Below are 24,669 nucleotides of genomic sequence, written 5' to 3' on the forward strand. Positions count from 1 at the left end.
ATATGAAAAACTTCTTTTGCCCATATCTCCTTAAATATGCGTCCTAGAGCGAAAAGGACTTTAATTCGTGACCACCCCCAAAAACTTGAAAAATCCACCCAAAACCTAAAAAAATTGAAATTTTTATATGAAAAACTTATTTTGCCCATATCTCGTAAACTAAGCGTCCTAGAGCGAAAAGGACTTTAATTCGTGACCACCCCCAAAAAATTGAAAAATCCACCCAAAACCTAAAAAAATTGAAATTTTTATATGAAAAACTTCTTTTGCCCATATCTCCTAAATTAAGCGTCCTAGACCGAAAAGGACTTTAATTCGTGACAACCCCCAAAAAATTGAAAAATCCACCCAAAACCTAAAAAAATTGAAATTTTTATATGAAAAACTTCTTTTGCCCATATCTCCTAAACTAAGCGTCCTAGAGCGAAAAGGACTTTAATTCGTGACCACCCCCAAAAAATTGAAAAATCCACCCAAAACCTAAAAAAATTGAAATTTTTATATGAAAAACTTCTTTTGCCCATATGTCCTAAACTAAGCGTCCTAGAGCGAAAAGGACTTTAATTCGTGACCACCCCCAAAAAATTTAAAAATCCACCCAAAACCTAAAAAAATTGAAATTTTTATATGAAAAACTTCTTTTGCCCATATCTCCTAAACTAAGCGTCCTAGAGCGAAAAGAACTTTAATTCGTGACCACCCCCAAAAAATTGAAAAATCCACCCAAAACCTAAAAAAATTGAAATTTTTATATGAAAAACTTCTTTTGCCCATATCTCCTAAACTAAGCGTCCTAGAGCGAAAAGGACTTTAATTCGTGACCACCCCCAAAAAATTGAAAAATCCACCCAAAACCTAAAAAAATTTAAATTTTTATATGAAAAACTTCTTTTGCCCATATCTCCTAAACTAAGCGTCCTAGAGCGAAAAGGACTTTAATTCGTGACCACCCCCAAAAAATTGAAAAATCTACCCAAAACCTAAACGAAAAGGACTTTAATTCGTGACCACCCCCAAAAAATTGAAAAAATCCACCCAAACCTAAAAAAATTGAAATTTTTATATGAAAAACTTCTTTTGCCCATATCTCCTAAACTAAGCGTCCTAGAGCGAAAAGTACTTTAATTCGTGACCACCCCCAAAAAATTTAAAAGTCCACCCAAAACCTAAAAAAATTTAAATTTTTATATGAAAAACTTCTTTTGCCCATATCTCCTAAACTAAGCGTCCTAGAGCGAAAAGGACTTTAATTCGTGACCACCCCCAAAAAATTGAAAAATCCACCCAAAACCTAAAAAAATTGAAATTTTTATATGAAAAACTTCTTTTGCCCATATCTCCTAAACTAAGCGTCCTAGAGCGAAAAGGACTTTAATTCGTGACCACCCCAAAAAAATTGAAAAATCCACCCAAAACCTAAAAAAATTGAAATTTTTATATGAAAAACTTCTTTTGCCCATATCTCCTAAACTAAGCGTCCTAGAGCGAAAAGGACTTTAATTCGTGACCACCCCCAAAAAATTGAAAAATCCACCCAAAACCTAAAAAAATTGAAATTTTTATATGAAAAACTTCTTTTGCCCATATCTCCTAAACTAAGCGTCCTAGAGCGAAAAGGACTTTAATTCGTGACAACCCCCAAAAAATTGAAAAATCCACCCAAAACCTAAAAAAATTGAAATGTTTATATGAAAAACTTCTTTTGCCCATATCTCCTAAACTAAGCGTCCTAGAGCGAAAAGGACTTTAATTCGTGACCACCCCCAAAAAATTGAAAAATCCACCCAAAACCTAAAAAAATTGAAATTTTTATATGAAAAACTTCTTTTGCCCATATCTCCTAAACTAAGCGTCCTAGAGCGAAAAGGACTTTAATTCGTGACCACCCCCAAAAAATTGAAAAATCTACCCAAAACCTAAAACAATTGAAATTTTTATATGAAAAACTTCTTTTGCCCATATCTCCTAAACTAAGCGTCCTAGAGCGAAAAGGACTTTAATTCGTGACCACCCCCAGAAAATTGAAAAATCCACCCAAAACCTAAAAAAATTGAAATTTTTATATGAAAAACTTCTTTTGCCCATATCTCCTAAACTAAGCGTCCTAGAGCGAAAAGGACTTTAATTCGTGACAACCCCCAAAAAATTGAAAAATCCACCCAAAACCTAAAAAATTGAAATTTTTATATGAAAACTTCTTTTGCCCATATCTCCTAAACTAAGCGTCCTAGAACGAAAAGGACTTTAATTCGTGACCACCCCCAAAAAATTGAAAAATCCACCCAAAACCTAAACAAATTGAAATTTTTATATGAAAAACTTCTTTTGCCCATATCTCCTAAACTAAGCGTCCTAGAGCGAAAAGGACTTTAATTCGTGACCACCCCCAAAAAATTGAAAAATCCACCCAAAACCTAAAAAAATTGAAATTTTTATATGAAAAACTTCTTTTGCGCATATCTCCTAAACTAAGCGTCCTAGAGCGAAAAGGACTTTAATTCGTGACCACCCCTAAAAAATTGAAAAATCCACCCAAAACCTAAAAAAATTGAAATTTTTATATGAAAAACTTCTTTTGCCCATATCTCCTTAAATATGCGTCCTAGAGCGAAAAGGATTTTAATTCGTGACCACCCCCAAAAAATTGAAAAATCCACCCAAAACCTAAAAAAATTTAAATTTTTATATGAAAAACTTCTTTTGCCCATATCTCCTTAAATATGCGTCCTAGAGCGAAAAGGACTTTAATTCGTGACCACCCCCAAAAACTTGAAAAATCCACCCAAAACCTAAAAAAAATGAAATTTTTATATGAAAAACTTCTTTTGCCCATATCTCCTAAACTAAGCGTCCTAGAGCGAAAAGGACTTTAATTCGTGACCACCCCCAAAAAATTGAAAAATCCACCCAAAACCTAAAAAAATTGAAATTTTTATATGAAAAACTTCTTTTGCCCATATCTCCTAAACTAAGCGTCCTAGAGCGAAAAGGACTTTAATTCGTGACCACCCCCAAAAAATTGAAAAATCCACCCAAAACCTAAAAAAATTGAAATTTTTATATGAAAAACTTCTTTTGCCCATATCTCCTAAACTAAGCGTCCTAGAGCGAAAAGGACTTTAATTCGTGACCACCCCAAAAAATTGAAAAATCCACCCAAAACCTAAAAAAATTGAAATTTTTATATGAAAAACTTCTTTTGCCCATATGTCCTAAACTAAGCGTCCTAGAGCGAAAAGGACTTTAATTCGTGACCACCCCCAAAAAATTTAAAAATCCACCCAAAACCTAAAAAAATTGAAATTTTTATATGAAAAACTTCTTTTGCCCATATCTCCTAAACTAAGCGTCCTAGAGCGAAAAGGACTTTAATTCGTGACCACCCCAAAAAATTGAAAAATCCACCCAAAACCTAAAAAAATTGAAATTTTTATATGAAAAACTTCTTTTGCCCATATCTCCTAAACTAAGCGTCCTAGAGCGAAAAGGACTTTAATTCGTGACCACCCCCAAAAAATTGAAAAATCCACCCAAAACCTAAACAAATTTAAATTTTTATATGAAAAACTTCTTTTGCCCATATCTCCTAAACTAAGCGTCCTAGAGCGAAAAGGACTTTAATTCGTGACCACCCCCAAAAAATTGAAAAATCCACCCAAAACCTAAAAAAATTGAAATTTTTATATGAAAAACTTCTTTTGCCCATATCTCCTAAACTAAGCGTCCTAGAGCGAAAAGGACTTTAATTCGTTACCACCCGCAAAAAATTGAAAAATCCACCCAAAACCTAAAAAATTGAAATTTTTATATGAAAAACTTCTTTTGCCCATATCTCCTTAAATATGCGTCCTAGAGCGAAAAGGACTTTAATTCGTGACCACCCCCAAAAAATTGAAAAATCCACCCAAAACCTAAAAAAATTGAAATTTTTATATGAAAAACTTCTTTTGCCCATATCTCCTAAACTAAGCGTCCTAGAGCGAAAAGGACTTTAATTCGTGACCACCCCCAAAAAATTGAAAAATCCACCCAAAACCTAAAAAAATTGAAATTTTTATATGAAAAACTTCTTTTGCGCATATCTCCTAAACTAAGCGTCCTAGAACGAAAAGGACTTTAATTCGTGACCACCCCTAAAAAATTGAAAAATCCACCCAAAACCTAAAAAAATTGAAATTTTTATATGAAAAACTTCTTTTGCCCATATCTCCTAAACTAAGCGTCCTAGAGCGAAAAGGACTTTAATTCGTGACCACCCCCAAAAAATTGAAAAATCCACCCAAAACCTAAAAAAATTGAAATTTTTATATGAAAAACTTCTTTTGCCCATATCTCCTAAACTAAGCGTCCTAGAGCGAAAAGGACTTTAATTCGTGACCACCCCCAAAAAATTGAAAAATCCACCCAAAACCTAAAAAAATTGAAATTTTTATATGAAAAACTTCTTTTGCGCATATCTCCTAAACTAAGCGTCCTAGAGCGAAAAGGACTTTAATTCGTGACCACCCCTAAAAAATTGAAAAATCCACCCAAAACCTAAAAAAATTGAAATTTTATATGAAAAACTTCTTTTGCCCATATCTCCTTAAATATGCGTCCTAGAGCGAAAAGGATTTTAATTCGTGACCACCCCCAAAAAATTGAAAAATTCACCCAAAACCTAAAAAAATTGAAATTTTTATATGAAAAACTTTTTTTGCCCATATCTCCTTAAATATGCGTCCTAGAGCGAAAAGGATTTTAATTCGTGACCACCCCCAAAAAATTGAAAAATCCTACCAAAACCTAAAAAAATTGAAATTTTTATATGAAAAACTTCTTTTGGCCATATCTCCTTAAATATGCGTCCTAGAGCGAAAAGGACTTTAATTCGTGACCACCCCCAAAAAATTGAAAAAATCCACCCAAACTTAAAAAAATTGAAATTTTTATATGAAAAACTTCTTTTGCCCATATCTCCTAAACTAAGCGTCCTAGAGCGAAAAGGACTTTAATTCGTGACCACCCCCAAAAAATTGAAAAATCCACCCAAAACCTAAAAAAAATTAAATTTTTATATGAAAAACTTCTTTTGCCCATATCTCCTAAACTAAGCGTCCTAGAGCGAAAAGGACTTTAATTCGTGACCACCCCCAAAAAATTGAAAAATCCACCCAAAACCTAAAAAAATTGAAATTTTTATATGAAAAACTTCTTTTGCCCATATCTCCTAAACTAAGCGTCCTAGAGCGAAAAGGACTTTAATTCGTGACCACCCCCAAAAAATTGAAAAATCCACCCAAAACCTAAAAAATTGAAATTTTTATATGAAAAACTTCTTTTGCCCATATCTCCTTAAATATGCGTCCTAGAGCGAAAAGGACTTTAATTCGTGACCACCCCCAAAAAATTGAAAAATCCACCCAAAACCTAAAAAAATTTAAATTTTTATATGAAAAACTTCTTTTGCCCATATCTCCTAAACTAAGCGTCCTAGAGCGAAAAGGACTTTAATTCGTGACCACCCCCAAAGAATTGAAAAATCCACCCAAAACCTAAAAAAATTGAAATTTTTATATGAAAAACTTCTTTTGCCCATATCTCCTAAACTAAGCGTCCTAGAGCGAAAAGGACTTTAATTCGTGACCACCCCAAAAAATTGAAAAATCCACCCAAAACCTAAAAAAATTGAAATTTTTATATGAAAAACTTCTTTTGCCCATATCTCCTAAACTAAGCGTCCTAGAGCGAAAAGGACTTTAATTCGTGACCACCCCCAAAAAATTGAAAAATCCACCCAAAACCTAAAAAAATTGAAATTTTTATATGAAAAACTTCTTTTGCCCATATCTCCTAAACTAAGCGTCCTAGAGCGAAAAGGACTTTAATTCGTGACAACCCCCAAAAAATTGAAAAATCCACCCAAAACCTAAAAAAATTGAAATTTTTATATGAAAAACTTCTTTTGCCCATATCTCCTAAACTAAGCGTCCTAGAGCGAAAAGGACTTTAATTCGTGACCACCCCCAAAAAATTGAAAAATCCACCCAAAACCTAAAAAAATTGAAATTTTTATATGAAAAACTTCTTTTGCCCATATCTCCTAAACTAAGCGTCCTAGAGCGAAAAGGACTTTAATTCGTGACCACCCCAAAAAATTGAAAAATCCACCCAAAACCTAAAAAAATTGAAATTTTTATATGAAAAACTTCTTTTGCCCATATCTCCTAAACTAAGCGTCCTAGAGCGAAAAGGACTTTAATTCGTGACCACCCCAAAAAATTGAAAAATCCACCCAAAACCTAAAAAAATTTAAATTTTTATATGAAAAACTTCTTTTGCCCATATGTCCTAAACTAAGCGTCCTAGAGCGAAAAGGACTTTAATTCGTGACCACCCCCAAAAAATTTAAAAATCCACCCAAAACCTAAAAAAATTGAAATTTTTATATGAAAAACTTCTTTTGCCCATATCTCCTAAACTAAGCGTCCTAGAGCGAAAAGGACTTTAATTCGTGACCACCCCAAAAAATTGAAAAATCCACCCAAAACCTAAAAAAATTGAAATTTTTATATGAAAAACTTCTTTTGCCCATATCTCCTAAACTAAGCGTCCTAGAGCGAAAAGGACTTTAATTCGTGACCACCCCCAAAAAATTGAAAAATCCACCCAAAACCTAAACAAATTTAAATTTTTATATGAAAAACTTCTTTTGCCCATATCTCCTAAACTAAGCGTCCTAGAGCGAAAAGGACTTTAATTCGTGACCACCCCAAAAAATTGAAAAATCCACCCAAAACCTAAAAAAATTGAAATTTTTATATGAAAAACTTCTTTTGCCCATATGTCCTAAACTAAGCGTCCTAGAGCGAAAAGGACTTTAATTCGTGACCACCCCCAAAAAATTTAAAAATCCACCCAAAACCTAAAAAAATTGAAATTTTTATATGAAAAACTTCTTTTGCCCATATCTCCTAAACTAAGCGTCCTAGAGCGAAAAGGACTTTAATTCGTGACCACCCCAAAAAATTGAAAAATCCACCCAAAACCTAAAAAAATTGAAATTTTTATATGAAAAACTTCTTTTGCCCATATCTCCTAAACTAAGCGTCCTAGAGCGAAAAGGACTTTAATTCGTGACCACCCCCAAAAAATTGAAAAATCCACCCAAAACCTAAACAAATTGAAATTTTTATATGAAAAACTTCTTTTGCCCATATCTCCTAAACTAAGCGTCCTAGAGCGAAAAGGACTTTAATTCGTGACCACCCCCAAAAAATTGAAAAATCCACCCAAAACCTAAAAAAATTGAAATTTTTATATGAAAAACTTCTTTTGCCCATATCTCCTAAACTAAGCGTCCTAGAGCGAAAAGGACTTTAATTCGTTACCACCCGCAAAAAATTGAAAAATCCACCCAAAACCTAAAAAATTGAAATTTTTATATGAAAAACTTCTTTTGCCCATATCTCCTTAAATATGCGTCCTAGAGCGAAAAGGACTTTAATTCGTGACCACCCCCAAAAAATTGAAAAATCCACCCAAAACCTAAAAAAATTGAAATTTTTATATGAAAAACTTCTTTTGCCCATATCTCCTAAACTAAGCGTCCTAGAGCGAAAAGGACTTTAATTCGTGACCACCCCCAAAAAATTGAAAAATCCACCCAAAACCTAAAAAAATTGAAATTTTTATATGAAAAACTTCTTTTGCGCATATCTCCTAAACTAAGCGTCCTAGAGCGAAAAGGACTTTAATTCGTGACCACCCCTAAAAAATTGAAAAATCCACCCAAAACCTAAAAAAATTGAAATTTTTATATGAAAAACTTCTTTTGCCCATATCTCCTAAACTAAGCGTCCTAGAGCGAAAAGGACTTTAATTCGTGACCACCCCCAAAAAATTGAAAAATCCACCCAAAACCTAAAAAAATTGAAATTTTTATATGAAAAACTTCTTTTGCCCATATCTCCTAAACTAAGCGTCCTAGAGCGAAAAGGACTTTAATTCGTGACCACCCCCAAAAAATTGAAAAATCCACCCAAAACCTAAAAAAATTGAAATTTTTATATGAAAAACTTCTTTTGCGCATATCTCCTAAACTAAGCGTCCTAGAGCGAAAAGGACTTTAATTCGTGACCACCCCTAAAAAATTGAAAAATCCACCCAAAACCTAAAAAAATTGAAATTTTTATATGAAAAACTTCTTTTGCCCATATCTCCTTAAATATGCGTCCTAGAGCGAAAAGGATTTTAATTCGTGACCACCCCCAAAAAATTGAAAAATTCACCCAAAACCTAAAAAAATTGAAATTTTTATATGAAAAACTTTTTTTGCCCATATCTCCTTAAATATGCGTCCTAGAGCGAAAAGGATTTTAATTCGTGACCACCCCCAAAAAATTGAAAAATCCTACCAAAACCTAAAAAAATTGAAATTTTTATATGAAAAACTTCTTTTGCCCATATCTCCTTAAATATGCGTCCTAGAGCGAAAAGGACTTTAATTCGTGACCACCCCCAAAAAATTGAAAAAATCCACCCAAACTTAAAAAAATTGAAATTTTTATATGAAAAACTTCTTTTGCCCATATCTCCTAAACTAAGCGTCCTAGAGCGAAAAGGACTTTAATTCGTGACCACCCCCAAAAAATTGAAAAATCCACCCAAAACCTAAAAAAATTTAAATTTTTATATGAAAAACTTCTTTTGCCCATATCTCCTAAACTAAGCGTCCTAGAGCGAAAAGGACTTTAATTCGTGACCACCCCCAAAAAATTGAAAAATCCACCCAAAACCTAAAAAAATTGAAATTTTTATATGAAAAACTTCTTTTGCCCATATCTCCTAAACTAAGCGTCCTAGAGCGAAAAGGACTTTAATTCGTGACCACCCCCAAAAAATTGAAAAATCCACCCAAAACCTAAAAAATTGAAATTTTTATATGAAAAACTTCTTTTGCCCATATCTCCTTAAATATGCGTCCTAGAGCGAAAAGGACTTTAATTCGTGACCACCCCCAAAAAATTGAAAAATCCACCCAAAACCTAAAAAAATTTAAATTTTTATATGAAAAACTTCTTTTGCCCATATCTCCTAAACTAAGCGTCCTAGAGCGAAAAGGACTTTAATTCGTGACCACCCCCAAAGAATTGAAAAATCCACCCAAAACCTAAAAAAATTGAAATTTTTATATGAAAAACTTCTTTTGCCCATATCTCCTAAACTAAGCGTCCTAGAGCGAAAAGGACTTTAATTCGTGACCACCCCAAAAAATTGAAAAATCCACCCAAAACCTAAAAAAATTGAAATTTTTATATGAAAAACTTCTTTTGCCCATATCTCCTAAACTAAGCGTCCTAGAGCGAAAAGGACTTTAATTCGTGACCACCCCCAAAAAATTGAAAAATCCACCCAAAACCTAAAAAAATTGAAATTTTTATATGAAAAACTTCTTTTGCCCATATCTCCTAAACTAAGCGTCCTAGAGCGAAAAGGACTTTAATTCGTGACAACCCCCAAAAAATTGAAAAATCCACCCAAAACCTAAAAAAATTGAAATTTTTATATGAAAAACTTCTTTTGCCCATATCTCCTAAACTAAGCGTCCTAGAGCGAAAAGGACTTTAATTCGTGACCACCCCCAAAAAATTGAAAAATCCACCCAAAACCTAAAAAAATTGAAATTTTTATATGAAAAACTTCTTTTGCCCATATCTCCTAAACTAAGCGTCCTAGAGCGAAAAGGACTTTAATTCGTGACCACCCCAAAAAATTGAAAAATCCACCCAAAACCTAAAAAAATTGAAATTTTTATATGAAAAACTTCTTTTGCCCATATCTCCTAAACTAAGCGTCCTAGAGCGAAAAGGACTTTAATTCGTGACCTAGAGCGAAAAGGACTTTAATTCGTGACCACCCCCAAAAAATTTAAAAATCCACCCAAAACCTAAAAAAATTGAAATTTTTATATGAAAAACTTCTTTTGCCCATATCTCCTAAACTAAGCGTCCTAGAGCGAAAAGGACTTTAATTCGTGACCACCCCAAAAAATTGAAAAATCCACCCAAAACCTAAAAAAATTGAAATTTTTATATGAAAAACTTCTTTTGCCCATATCTCCTAAACTAAGCGTCCTAGAGCGAAAAGGACTTTAATTCGTGACCACCCCCAAAAAATTGAAAAATCCACCCAAAACCTAAACAAATTTAAATTTTTATATGAAAAACTTCTTTTGCCCATATCTCCTAAACTAAGCGTCCTAGAGCGAAAAGGACTTTAATTCGTGACCACCCCCAAAAAATTGAAAAATCCACCCAAAACCTAAAAAAATTGAAATTTTTATATGAAACACTTCTTTTGCCCATATCTCCTAAACTAAGCGTCCTAGAGCGAAAAGGACTTTAATTCGTTACCACCCCCAAAAAATTGAAAAATCCACCCAAAACCTAAAAAATTGAAATTTTTATATGAAAAACTTCTTTTGCCCATATCTCCTTAAATATGCGTCCTAGAGCGAAAAGGACTTTAATTCGTGACCACCCCCAAAAAATTGAAAAATCCACCCAAAACCTAAAAAAATTGAAATTTTTATATGAAAAACTTCTTTTGCCCATATCTCCTAAACTAAGCGTCCTAGAGCGAAAAGGACTTTAATTCGTGACCACCCCCAAAAAATTGAAAAATCCACCCAAAACCTAAAAAAATTGAAATTTTTATATGAAAAACTTCTTTTGCGCATATCTCCTAAACTAAGCGTCCTAGAGCGAAAAGGACTTTAATTCGTGACCACCCCTAAAAAATTGAAAAATCCACCCAAAACCTAAAAAAATTGAAATTTTTATATGAAAAACTTCTTTTGCCCATATCTCCTAAACTAAGCGTCCTAGAGCGAAAAGGACTTTAATTCGTGACCACCCCCAAAAAATTGAAAAATCCACCCAAAACCTAAAAAAATTGAAATTTTTATATGAAAAACTTCTTTTGCCCATATCTCCTAAACTAAGCGTCCTAGAGCGAAAAGGACTTTAATTCGTGACCACCCCCAAAAAATTGAAAAATCCACCCAAAACCTAAAAAAATTGAAATTTTTATATGAAAAACTTCTTTTGCGCATATCTCCTAAACTAAGCGTCCTAGAGCGAAAAGGACTTTAATTCGTGACCACCCCTAAAAAATTGAAAAATCCACCCAAAACCTAAAAAAATTGAAATTTTTATATGAAAAACTTCTTTTGCCCATATCTCCTTAAATATGCGTCCTAGAGCGAAAAGGATTTTAATTCGTGACCACCCCCAAAAAATTGAAAAATCCACCCAAAACCTAAAAAAATTGAAATTTTTATATGAAAAACTTTTTTTGCCCATATCTCCTTAAATATGCGTCCTAGAGCGAAAAGGATTTTAATTCGTGACCACCCCCAAAAAATTGAAAAATCCTACCAAAACCTAAAAAAATTGAAATTTTTATATGAAAAACTTCTTTTGGCCATATCTCCTTAAATATGCGTCCTAGAGCGAAAAGGACTTTAATTCGTGACCACCCCCAAAAAATTGAAAAAATCCACCCAAACTTAAAAAAATTGAAATTCTTATATGAAAAACTTCTTTTGCCCATATCTCCTAAACTAAGCGTCCTAGAGCGAAAAGGACTTTAATTCGTGACCACCCCCAAAAAATTGAAAAATCCACCCAAAACCTAAAAAAATTGAAATTTTTATATGAAAAACTTCTTTTGCCCATATCTCCTAAACTAAGCGTCCTAGAGCGAAAAGGACTTTAATTCGTGACCACCCCCAAAAAAATTGAAAAATCCACCCAAACCCTAAAAAAATTGAAATTTTTATATGAAAAACTTCTTTTGCCCATATCTCCTAAACTAAGCGTCCTAGAGCGAAAAGGACTTTAATTCGTGACCACCCCCAAAAAATTGAAAAATCCACCCAAAACCTAAAAAATTGAAATTTTTATATGAAAAACTTCTTTTGCCCATATCTCCTTAAATATGCGTCCTAGAGCGAAAAGGACTTTAATTCGTGACCACCCCCAAAAAATTGAAAAATCCACCCAAAACCTAAAAAAATTTAAATTTTTATATGAAAAACTTCTTTTGCCCATATCTCCTAAACTAAGCGTCCTAGAGCGAAAAGGACTTTAATTCGTGACCACCCCCAAAGAATTGAAAAATCCACCCAAAACCTAAAAAAATTGAAATTTTTATATGAAAAACTTCTTTTGCCCATATCTCCTAAACTAAGCGTCCTAGAGCGAAAAGGACTTTAATTCGTGACCACCCCAAAAAATTGAAAAATCCACCCAAAACCTAAAAAAAATGAAATTTTTATATGAAAAACTTCTTTTGCCCATATCTCCTAAACTAAGCGTCCTAGAGCGAAAAGGACTTTAATTCGTGACCACCCCCAAAAAATTGAAAAATCCACCCAAAACCTAAAAAAATTGAAATTTTTATATGAAAAACTTCTTTTGCCCATATCTCCTAAACTAAGCGTCCTAGAGCGAAAAGGACTTTAATTCGTGACAACCCCCAAAAAATTGAAAAATCCACCCAAAACCTAAAAAAATTGAAATTTTTATATGAAAAACTTCTTTTGCCCATATCTCCTAAACTAAGCGTCCTAGAGCGAAAAGGACTTTAATTCGTGACCACCCCCAAAAAATTGAAAAATCCACCCAAAACCTAAAAAAATTGAAATTTTTATATGAAAAACTTCTTTTGCCCATATCTCCTAAACTAAGCGTCCTAGAGCGAAAAGGACTTTAATTCGTGACCACCCCCAAAAAATTGAAAAATCCACCCAAAACCTAAAAAATTGAAATTTTTATATGAAGAACTTCTTTTGCCCATATCTCCTTAAATATGCGTCCTAGAGCGAAAAGGACTTTAATTCGTGACCACCCCCAAAAAATTGAAAAATCCACCCAAAACCTAAAAAAATTGAAATTTTTATATGAAAAACTTCTTTTGCCCATATCTCCTAAACTAAGCGTCCTAGAGCGAAAAGGACTTTAATTCGTGACCACCCCCAAAAAATTGAAAAATCTACCCAAAACCTAAAACAATTGAAATTTTTATATGAAAAACTTCTTTTGCCCATATCTCCTAAACTAAGCGTCCTACAGCGAAAAGGACTTTAATTCGTGACCACCCCCAAAAAATTGAAAAATCCACCCAAAACCTAAAAAAATTGAAATTTTTATATGAAAAACTTCTTTTGCCCATATCTCCTAAACTAAGCGTCCTAGAGCGAAAAGGACTTTAATTCGTGACAACCCCCAAAAAATTGAAAAATCCACCCAAAACCTAAAAAATTGAAATTTTTATATGAAAAACTTCTTTTGCCCATATCTCCTAAACTAAGCGTCCTAGAGCGAAAAGGACTTTAATTCGTGACCACCCCCAAAAAAATTGAAAAATCCACCCAAACCTAAAAAAATTGAAATTTTTATATGAAAAACTTCTTTTGCCCATATCTCCTAAACTAAGCGTCCTAGAGCGAAAAGGACTTTAATTCGTGACCACCCCTAAAAAATTGAAAAATCCACCCAAAACGTAAAAAAATTGAAATTTTTATATGGAAAACTTCTTTTGCCCATATCTCCTTAAATATGCGTCCTAGAGCGAAAAGGATTTTAATTCGTGACCACCCCCCAAAAATTGAAAAAATCCACCCAAACTTAAAAAAATTGAAATTTTTATATGAAAAACTTCTTTTGCCCATATCTCCTAAACTAAGCGTCCTAGAGCGAAAAGGACTTTAATTCGTGACCACCCCCAAAAAATTGAAAAATCCACCCAAAACCTAAAAAAATTTAAATTTTTATATGAAAAACTTCTTTTGCCCATATCTCCTAAACTAAGCGTCCTAGAACGAAAAGGACTTTAATTCGTGACCACCCCCTAAAAATTTAAAAATCCACCCAAAACCTAAAAAAATTTAAATTTTTATATGAAAAACTTCTTTTGCCCATATCTCCTAAACTAAGCGTCCTAGAGCGAAAAGAACTTTAATTCGTGACCACCCCCAAAAAATTGAAAAATCCACCCAAAACCTAAAAAAATTGAAATTTTTATATGAAAAACTTCTTTTGCCCATATCTCCTAAACTAAGCGTCCTAGAGCGAAAAGGACTTTAATTCGTGACCACCCCCAAAAAATTGAAAAATCCACCCAAAACCTAAAAAAATTTAAATTTTTATATGAAAAACTTCTTTTGCCCATATCTCCTAAACTAAGCGTCCTAGAGCGAAAAGGACTTTAATTCGTGACCACCCCCAAAAAATTGAAAAATCTACCCAAAACCTAAACGAAAAGGACTTTAATTCGTGACCACCCCCAAAAAATTGAAAAAATCCACCCAAACCTAAAAAAATTGAAATTTTTATATGAAAAACTTCTTTTGCCCATATCTCCTAAACTAAGCGTCCTAGAGCGAAAAGGACTTTAATTCGTGACCACCCCCAAAAAATTGAAAAATCCACCCAAAACCTAAAAAAATTGAAATTTTTATATGAAAAACTTCTTTTGCCCATATCTCCTAAACTAAGCGTCCTAGAGCGAAAAGGACTTTAATTCGTGACCACCCCCAAAAAAATTGAAAAATCCACCCAAAACCTAAAAAAATTGAAATTTTTATATGAAAAACTTCTTTTGCCCATATCTCCTAAACTAAGCGTCCTAGAGCGAAAAGGACTTTAATTCGTGACCACCCCCAAAAAATTGAAAAATCCACCCAAACCTAAAAAATTGAAATTTTTATATGAAAAACTTCTTTTGCCCATATCTCCTAAACTAAGCGTCCTAGAGCGAAAAGGACTTTAATTCGTGACCACCCCCAAAAAATTGAAAAATCCACCCAAAACCTAAAAAAATTGAAATTTTTATATGAAAAACTTCTTTTGCCCATATCTCCTAAACTAAGCGTCCTAGAGCGAAAAGGACTTTAATTCGTGACCACCCCCAAAAACTTGAAAAATCCACCCAAACCCTAAAAAAATTGAAATTTTTATATGAAAAACTTCTTTTGCCCATATCTCCTAAACTAAGCGTCCTAGAGCGAAAAGGACTTTAATTCGTGACCACCCCCAAAAAATTGAAAAATCCACCCAAAACCTAAAAAATTGAAATTTTTATATGAAAAACTTCTTTTGCCCATATCTCCTTAAATATGCGTCCTAGAGCGAAAAGGACTTTAATTCGTGACCACCCCCAAAAAATTGAAAAATCCACCCAAAACCTAAAAAAATTTAAATTTTTATATGAAAAACTTCTTTTGCCCATATCTCCTAAACTAAGCGTCCTAGAGCGAAAAGGACTTTAATTCGTGACCACCCCCAAAGAATTGAAAAATCCACCCAAAACCTAAAAAAATTGAAATTTTTATATGAAAAACTTCTTTTGCCCATATCTCCTAAACTAAGCGTCCTAGAGCGAAAAGGACTTTAATTCGTGACCACCCCCAAAAAATTGAAAAATCCACCCAAAACCTAAAAAAATTGAAATTTTTATATGAAAAACTTCTTTTGCCCATATCTCCTAAACTAAGCGTCCTAGAGCGAAAAGGACTTTAATTCGTGACAACCCCCAAAAAATTGAAAAATCCACCCAAAACCTAAAAAAATTGAAATTTTTATATGAAAAACTTCTTTTGCCCATATCTCCTAAACTAAGCGTCCTAGAGCGAAAAGGACTTTAATTCGTGACCACCCCCAAAAAATTGAAAAATCCACCCAAAACCTAAAAAAATTGAAATTTTTATATGAAAAACTTCTTTTGCCCATATCTCCTAAACTAAGCGTCCTAGAGCGAAAAGGACTTTAATTCGTGACCACCCCCAAAAAATTGAAAAATCTACCCAAAACCTAAAACAATTGAAATTTTTATATGAAAAACTTCTTTTGCCCATATCTCCTAAACTAAGCGTCCTACAGCGAAAAGGACTTTAATTCGTGACCACCCCCAAAAAATTGAAAAATCCACCCAAAACCTAAAAAAATTGAAATTTTTATATGAAAAACTTCTTTTGCCCATATCTCCTAAACTAAGCGTCCTAGAGCGAAAAGGACTTTAATTCGTGACAACCCCCAAAAAATTGAAAAATCCACCCAAAACCTAAAAAATTGAAATTTTTATATGAAAAACTTCTTTTGCCCATATCTCCTAAACTAAGCGTCCTAGAGCGAAAAGGACTTTAATTCGTGACCACCCCCAAAAAATTGAAAAATCCACCCAAAACCTAAAAAAAATGAAATTTTTATATGAAAAACTTCTTTTGCCCATATCTCCTAAACTAAGCGTCCTAGAGCGAAAAGGACTTTAATTCGTGACCACCCCCAAAAAATTGAAAAATCTACCCAAAACCTAAAAAAATTGAAATTTTTATATGAAAAACTTCTTTTGCGCATATCTCCTAAACTAAGCGTCCTAGAGCGAAAAGGACTTTAATTCGTGACCACCCCTAAAAAATCCACCCAAAACGTAAAAAAATTGAAATTTTTATATGAAAAACTTCTTTTGCCCATATCTCCTTAAATATGCGTCCTAGAGCGAAAAGGATTTTAATTCGTGACCACCCCCCAAAAATTGAAAAATCCACCCAAAACCTAAAAAAATTTAAATTTTTATATGAAAAACTTCTTTTGCCCATATCTCCTTAAATATGCGTCCTAGAGCGAAAAGGACTTTAATTCGTGACCACCCCCAAAAAATTGAAAAAATCCACCCAAACCTAAAAAAATTGAAATTTTTATATGAAAAACTTATTTTGCCCATATCTCCTAAACTAAGCGTCCTAGAGCGAAAAGGACTTTAATTCGTGACCACCCCCAAAAAATTGAAAAATCCACCCAAAACCTAAAAAAATTGAAATTTTTATATGAAAAACTTCTTTTGCCCATATCTCCTAAACTAAGCGTCCTAGAGCGAAAAGGACTTTAATTCGTGACCACCCCCAAAGAATTGAAAAATCCACCCAAAACCTAAAAAAATTGAAATTTTTATATGAAAAACTTCTTTTGCCCATATCTCCTAAACTAAGCGTCCTAGAGCGAAAAGGACTTTAATTCGTGACCACCCCTAAAAAATTGAAAAATCCACCCAAAACCTAAAAAAATTGAAATTTTTATATGAAAAACTTCTTTTGCCCATATCTCCTTAAATATGCGTCCTAGAGCGAAAAGGACTTTAATTCGTGACCACCCCCAAAAAATTGAAAAATCCACCCAAAACCTAAAAAAATTGAAATTTTTATATGAAAAACTTCTTTTGCCCATATCTCCTAAACTAAGCGTCCTAGAGCGAAAAGGACTTTAATTCGTGACCACCCCAAACAATTGAAAAATCCACCCAAAACCTAAAAAAATTTAAATTTTTATATGAAAAACTTCTTTTGCCCATATCTCCTAAACTAAGCGTCCTAGAGCGAAAAGGACTTTAATTCGTGACCACCCCTAAAAAATTGAAAAATCCACCCAAAACCTAAAAAAATTGAAATTTTTATATGAAAAACTTCTTTTGTCCATATCTCCTTAAATATGCGTCCTAGAGCGAAAAGGATTTTAATTCGTGACCACCCCCAAAAAATTGAAAAATCCACCCAAAACCTAAAAAAATTGAAATTTTTATATGAAAAACTTTTTTTGCCCATATCTCCTTAAATATGCGTCCTAGAGCGAAAAGGATTTTAATTCGTGACCACCCCCAAAAAATTGGAAAATCCACCCAAAACCTAAAAAAATTGAAATTTTTATATGAAAAACTTCTTTTGGCCATATCTCCTTAAATATGCGTCCTAGAGCGAAAAGGACTTTAATTCGTGACCACCCCCAAAAAATTGAAAAAATCCACCCAAACTTAAAAAAATTGAAATTTTTATATGAAAAACTTCTTTTGCCCATATCTCCTAAACTAAGCGTCCTAGAGCGAAAAGGACTTTAATTCGTGACCACCCCCAAAAAATTGAAAAATCCACCCAAAACCTAAAAAAATTGAAATTTTTATATGAAAAACTTCTTTTGCCCATATCTCCTAAACTAAGCGTCCTAGAGCGAAAAGGACTTTAATTCGTGACCACCCCCAAAAAATTGAAAAATCCACCCAAAACCTAAAAAATTGAAATTTTTATATGAAAAACTTCTTTTGCCCATATCTCCTAAACTAAGCGTCCTAGAGCGAAAAGGACTTTAATTCGTGACCACCCCCAAAAAATTGAAAAATCCACCCAAAACCTAAAAAAATTGAAATTTTTATATGAAAAACTTCTTTTGCCCATATCTCCTAAACTAAGCGTCCTAGAGCGAAAAGGACTTTAATTCGTGACCACCCCCAAAGAATTGAAAAATCCACCCAAAACCTAAAAAAATTGAAATTTTTATATGAAAAACTTCTTTTGCCCATATCTCCTAAACTAAGCGTCCTAGAGCGAAAAGGACTTTAATTCGTGACCACCCCTAAAAAATTGAAAAATCCACCCAAAACCTAAAAAAATTGAAATTTTTATATGAAAAACTTCTTTTGCCCATATCTCCTTAAATATGCGTCCAAGAGCGAAAAGGATTTTAATTCGTGACCACCCCCAAAAAATTGAAAAATCCACCCAAAACCTAAAAAAATTGAAATTTTTATATGAAAAACTTTTTTTGCCCATATCTCCTTAAATATGCGTCCTAGAGCGAAAAGGACTTTAATTCGTGACCACCCCCAAAAAATTGGAAAATCCACCCAAAACCTAAAAAAATTGAAATTTTTATATGAAAAACTTCTTTTGGCCATATCTCCTTAAATATGCGTCCTAGAGCGAAAAGGACTTTAATTCGTGACCACCCCCAAAAAATTGAAAAAAATCCACCCAAACTTAAAAAAATTGAAATTTTTATATGAAAAACTTCTTTTGCCCATATCTCCTAAACTAAGCGTCCTAGAGCGAAAAGGACTTTAATTCGTGACCACCCCCAAAAAATTGAAAAATCCACCCAAAACCTAAAAAAATTTAAATTTTTATATGAAAAACTTCTTTTGCCCATATCTCCTAAACTAAGCGTCCTAGAGCGAAAAGGACTTTAATTCGTGACCACCCCCAAAAAATTGAAAAATCCACCCAAAACCTAAAAAAATTGAAATTTTTATATGAAAAACTTCTTTTGCCCATATCTCCTAAACTAAGCGTCCTAGAGCGAAAAGGACTTTAATTCGTGACCACCCCCAAAAAAATTGAAAAATCCACCCAAACCCTAAAAAAATTGAAATTTTTATATGAAAAACTTCTTTTGCCCATATCTCCTAAACTAAGCGTCCTAGAGCGAAAAGGACTTTAATTCGTGACCACCCCCAAAAAATTGAAAAATCCACCCAAAACCTAAAAAATTGAAATTTTTATATGAAAAACTTCTTTTGCCCATATCTCCTTAAATATGCGTCCTAGAGCGAAAAGGACTTTAATTCGTGACCACCCCCAAAAAATTGAAAAATCCACCCAAAACCTAAAAAAATTTAAATTTTTATATGAAAAACTTCTTTTGCCCATATCTCCTAAACTAAGCGTCCTAGAGCGAAAAGGACTTTAATTCGTGACCACCCCCAAAGAATTGAAAAATCCACCCAAAACCTAAAAAAATTGAAATTTTTATATGAAAAACTTCTTTTGCCCATATCTCCTAAACTAAGCGTCCTAGAGCGAAAAGGACTTTAATTCGTGACAACCCCCAAAAAATTGAAAAATCCACCCAAAACCTAAAAAAATTGAAATTTTTATATGAAAAACTTCTTTTGCCCATATCTCCTAAACTAAGCGTCCTAGAGCGAAAAGGACTTTAATTCGTGACCACCCCCAAAAAATTGAAAAATCCACCCAAAACCTAAAAAAATTGAAATTTTTATATGAAAAACTTCTTTTGCCCATATCTCCTAAACTAAGCGTCCTAGAGCGAAAAGGACTTTAATTCGTGACCACCCCCAAAAAATTGAAAAATCTACCCAAAACCTAAAACAATTGAAATTTTTATATGAAAAACTTCTTTTGCCCATATCTCCTAAACTAAGCGTCCTACAGCGAAAAGGACTTTAATTCGTGACCACCCCCAAAAAATTGAAAAATCCACCCAAAACCTAAAAAAATTGAAATTTTTATATGAAAAACTTCTTTTGCCCATATCTCCTAAACTAAGCGTCCTAGAGCGAAAAGGACTTTAATTCGTGACAACCCCCAAAAAATTGAAAAATCCACCCAAAACCTAAAAAATTGAAATTTTTATATGAAAAACTTCTTTTGCCCATATCTCCTAAACTAAGCGTCCTAGAGCGAAAAGGACTTTAATTCGTGACCACCCCCAAAAAATTGAAAAATCCACCCAAAACCTAAAAAAAATGAAATTTTTATATGAAAAACTTCTTTTGCGCATATCTCCTAAACTAAGCGTCCTAGAGCGAAAAGGACTTTAATTCGTGACCACCCCTAAAAAATCCACCCAAAACGTAAAAAAATTGAAATTTGTATATGAAAAACTTCTTTTGCCCATATCTCCTTAAATATGCGTCCTAGAGCGAAAAGGATTTTAATTCGTGACCACCCCCCAAAAATTGAAAAATCCACCCAAAACCTAAAAAAATTTAAATTTTTATATGAAAAACTTCTTTTGCCCATATCTCCTTAAATATGCGTCCTAGAGCGAAAAGGACTTTAATTCGTGACCACCCCCAAAAAATTGAAAAATCCACCCAAAACCTAAAAAAATTTAAATTTTTATATGAAAAACTTCTTTTGCCCATATCTCCTAAACTAAGCGTCCTAGAGCGAAAAGGACTTTAATTCGTGACCACCCCCAAAAAATTGAAAAATCCACCCAAAACCTAAAAAAATTGAAATTTTTATATGAAAAACTTCTTTTGCCCATATCTCCTAAACTAAGCGTCCTAGAGCGAAAAGGACTTTAATTCGTGACCACCCCCAAAAAAATTGAAAAATCCACCCAAACCCTAAAAAAATTGAAATTTTTATATGAAAAACTTCTTTTGCCCATATCTCCTAAACTAAGCGTCCTAGAGCGAAAAGGACTTTAATTCGTGACCACCCCTAAAAAATTGAAAAATCCACCCAAAACGTAAAAAAATTGAAATTTTTATATGGAAAACTTCTTTTGCCCATATCTCCTTAAATATGCGTCCTAGAGCGAAAAGGATTTTAATTCGTGACCACCCCCCAAAAATTGAAAAAATCCACCCAAACTTAAAAAAATTGAAATTTTTATATGAAAAACTTCTTTTGCCCATATCTCCTAAACTAAGCGTCCTAGAGCGAAAAGGACTTTAATTCGTGACCACCCCCAAAAAATTGAAAAATCCACCCAAAACCTAAAAAAATTTAAATTTTTATATGAAAAACTTCTTTTGCCCATATCTCCTAAACTAAGCGTCCTAGAGCGAAAAGGACTTTAATTCGTGACCACCCCCAAAAAATTGAAAAATCCACCCAAAACCTAAAAAAATTGAAATTTTTATATGAAAAACTTCTTTTGCCCATATCTCCTAAACTAAGCGTCCTAGAGCGAAAAGGACTTTAATTCGTGACCACCCCCAAAAAAATTGAAAAATCCACCCAAACCCTAAAAAAATTGAAATTTTTATATGAAAAACTTCTTTTGCCCATATCTCCTAAACTAAGCGTCCTAGAGCGAAAAGGACTTTAATTCGTGACCACCCCCAAAAAATTGAAAAATCCACCCAAAACCTAAAAAATTGAAATTTTTATATGAAAAACTTCTTTTGCCCATATCTCCTAAACTAAGCGTCCTAGAGCGAAAAGGACTTTAATTCGTGACCACCCCCAAAAACTTGAAAAATCCACCCAAAACCTAAAAAAATTTAAATTTTTATATGAAAAACTTCTTTTGCCCATATCTCCTAAACTAAGCGTCCTAGAGCGAAAAGGACTTTAATTCGTGACCACCCCCAAAGAATTAAAAAATCCACCCAAAACCTAAAAAAATTGAAATTTTTATATGAAAAACTTCTTTTGCCCATATCTCCTAAACTAAGCGTCCTAGAGCGAAAAGGACTTTAATTCGTGACCACCCCAAAAAATTGAAAAATCCACCCAAAACCTAAAAAAATTGAAATTTTTATATGAAAAACTTCTTTTGCCCATATCTCCTAAACTAAGCGTCCTAGAGCGAAAAGGACTTTAATTCGTGACCACCCCCAAAAAATTGAAAAATCCACCCAAAACCTAAAAAAATTGAAATTTTTATATGAAAAACTTCTTTTGCCCATATCTCCTAAACTAAGCGTCCTAGAGCGAAAAGGACTTTAATTCGTGACAACCCCCAAAAAATTGAAAAATCCACCCAAAACCTAAAAAATTGAAATTTTTATATGAAAAACTTCTTTTGCCCATATCTCCTAAACTAAGCGTCCTAGAGCGAAAAGGACTTTAATTCGTGACCACCCCCAAAAAATTGAAAAATCCACCCAAAACCTAAAAAAAATGAAATTTTTATATGAAAAACTTCTTTTGCCCATATCTCCTAAACTAAGCGTCCTAGAGCGAAAAGGACTTTAATTCGTGACCACCCCCAAAAAATTGAAAAATCCACCCAAAACCTAAAAAAATTGAAATTTTTATATGAAAAACTTCTTTTGCGCATATCTCCTAAACTAAGCGTCCTAGAGCGAAAAGGACTTTAATTCGTGACCACCCCTAAAAAATTGAAAAATCCACCCAAAACGTAAAAAAATTGAAATTTTTATATGAAAAACTTCTTTTGCCCATATCTCCTTAAATATGCGTCCTAGAGCGAAAAGGATTTTAATTCGTGACCACCCCCCAAAAATTGAAAAATCCACCCAAAACCTAAAAAAAATGAAATTTTTATATGAAAAACTTCTTTTGCCCATATCTCCTTAAATATGCGTCCTAGAGCGAAAAGGACTTTAATTCGTGACCACCCCCAAAAAATTGAAAAAATCCACCCAAACTTAAAAAAATTGAAATTTTTATATGAAAAACTTATTTTGCCCATATCTCCTAAACTAAGCGTCATAGAGCGAAAAGGACTTTAATTCGTGACCACCCCCAAAAAATTGAAAAATCCACCCAAAACCTAAAAAAATTTAAATTTTTATATGAAAAACTTCTTTTGCCCATATCTCCTAAACTAAGCGTCCTAGAGCGAAAAGGACTTTAATTCGTGACCACCCCCAAAAAATTGAAAAATCCACCCAAAACCTAAAAAATTGAAATTTTTATATGAAAAACTTCTTTTGCCCATATCTCCTAAACTAAGCGTCCTAGAGCGAAAAGGACTTTAATTCGTGACCACCCCCAAAAAATTGAAAAATCCACCCAAAACCTAAAAAATTGAAATTTTTATATGAAAAACTTCTTTTGCCCATATCTCCTTAAATATGCGTCCTAGAGCGAAAAGGACTTTAATTCGTGACCACCCCCAAAAAATTGAAAAATCCACCCAAAACCTAAAAAAATTGAAATTTTTATATGAAAAACTTCTTTTGCCCATATCTCCTAAACTAAGCGTCCTAGAGCGAAAAGGACTTTAATTCGTGACCACCCCCAAAGAATTGAAAAATCCACCCAAAACCTAAAAAAATTGAAATTTTTATATGAAAAACTTCTTTTTCCCATATCTCCTAAACTAAGCGTCCTAGAGCGAAAAGGACTTTAATTCGTGACCACCCCAAAAAATTGAAAAATCCACCCAAAACCTAAAAAAATTGAAATTTTTATATGAAAAACTTCTTTTGCCCATATCTCCTAAACTAAGCGTCCTAGAGCGAAAAGGACCTTAATTCGTGACCACCCCCAAAAAATTGAAAAATCCACCCAAAACCTAAAAAAATTGAAATTTTTATATGAAAAACTTCTTTTGCCCATATCTCCTAAACTAAGCGTCCTAGAGCGAAAAGGACTTTAATTCGTGACAACCCCCAAAAAATTGAAAAATCCACCCAAAACCTAAAAAAATTGAAATTTTTATATGAAAAACTTCTTTTGCCCATATCTCCTAAACTAAGCGTCCTAGAGCGAAAAGGACTTTAATTCGTGACCACCCCCAAAAAATTGAAAAATCCACCCAAACCTAAAAAAATTGAAATTTTTATATGAAAAACTTATTTTGCCCATATCTCCTAAACTAAGCGTCCTAGAGCGAAAAGGACTTTAATTCGTGACCACCCCCAAAAAATTGAAAAATCCACCCAAAACCTAAAAAAATGAAATTTTTATATGAAAAACTTCTTTTGCCCATATCTCCTAAACTAAGCGTCCTAGAGCGAAAAGGACTTTAATTCGTGACCACCCCCAAAAAATTGAAAAATCCACCCAAAACCTAAAAAATTGAAATTTTTATATGAAAAACTTCTTTTGCCCATATCTCCTAAACTAAGCGTCCTAGAGCGAAAAGGACTTTAATTCGTGACCACCCCCAAAAAATTGAAAAATCCACCCAAAACCTAAAAAAATTTAAATTTTTATATGAAAAACTTCTTTTGCTCATATCTCCTAAACTAAGCGTCCTAGAGCGAAAAGGACTTTAATTCGTGACCACCCCCAAAGAATTGAAAAATCCACCCAAAACCTAAAAAAATTGAAATTTTTATATGAAAAACTTCTTTTGCCCATATCTCCTAAACTAAGCGTCCTAGAGCGAAAAGGACTTTAATTCG

This window comes from Haematobia irritans, chromosome 5, assembly GCF_050003625.1.
Source record: "Haematobia irritans isolate KBUSLIRL chromosome 5, ASM5000362v1, whole genome shotgun sequence".
In the NCBI taxonomy this organism is placed as follows: domain Eukaryota; kingdom Metazoa; phylum Arthropoda; class Insecta; order Diptera; family Muscidae; genus Haematobia; species Haematobia irritans.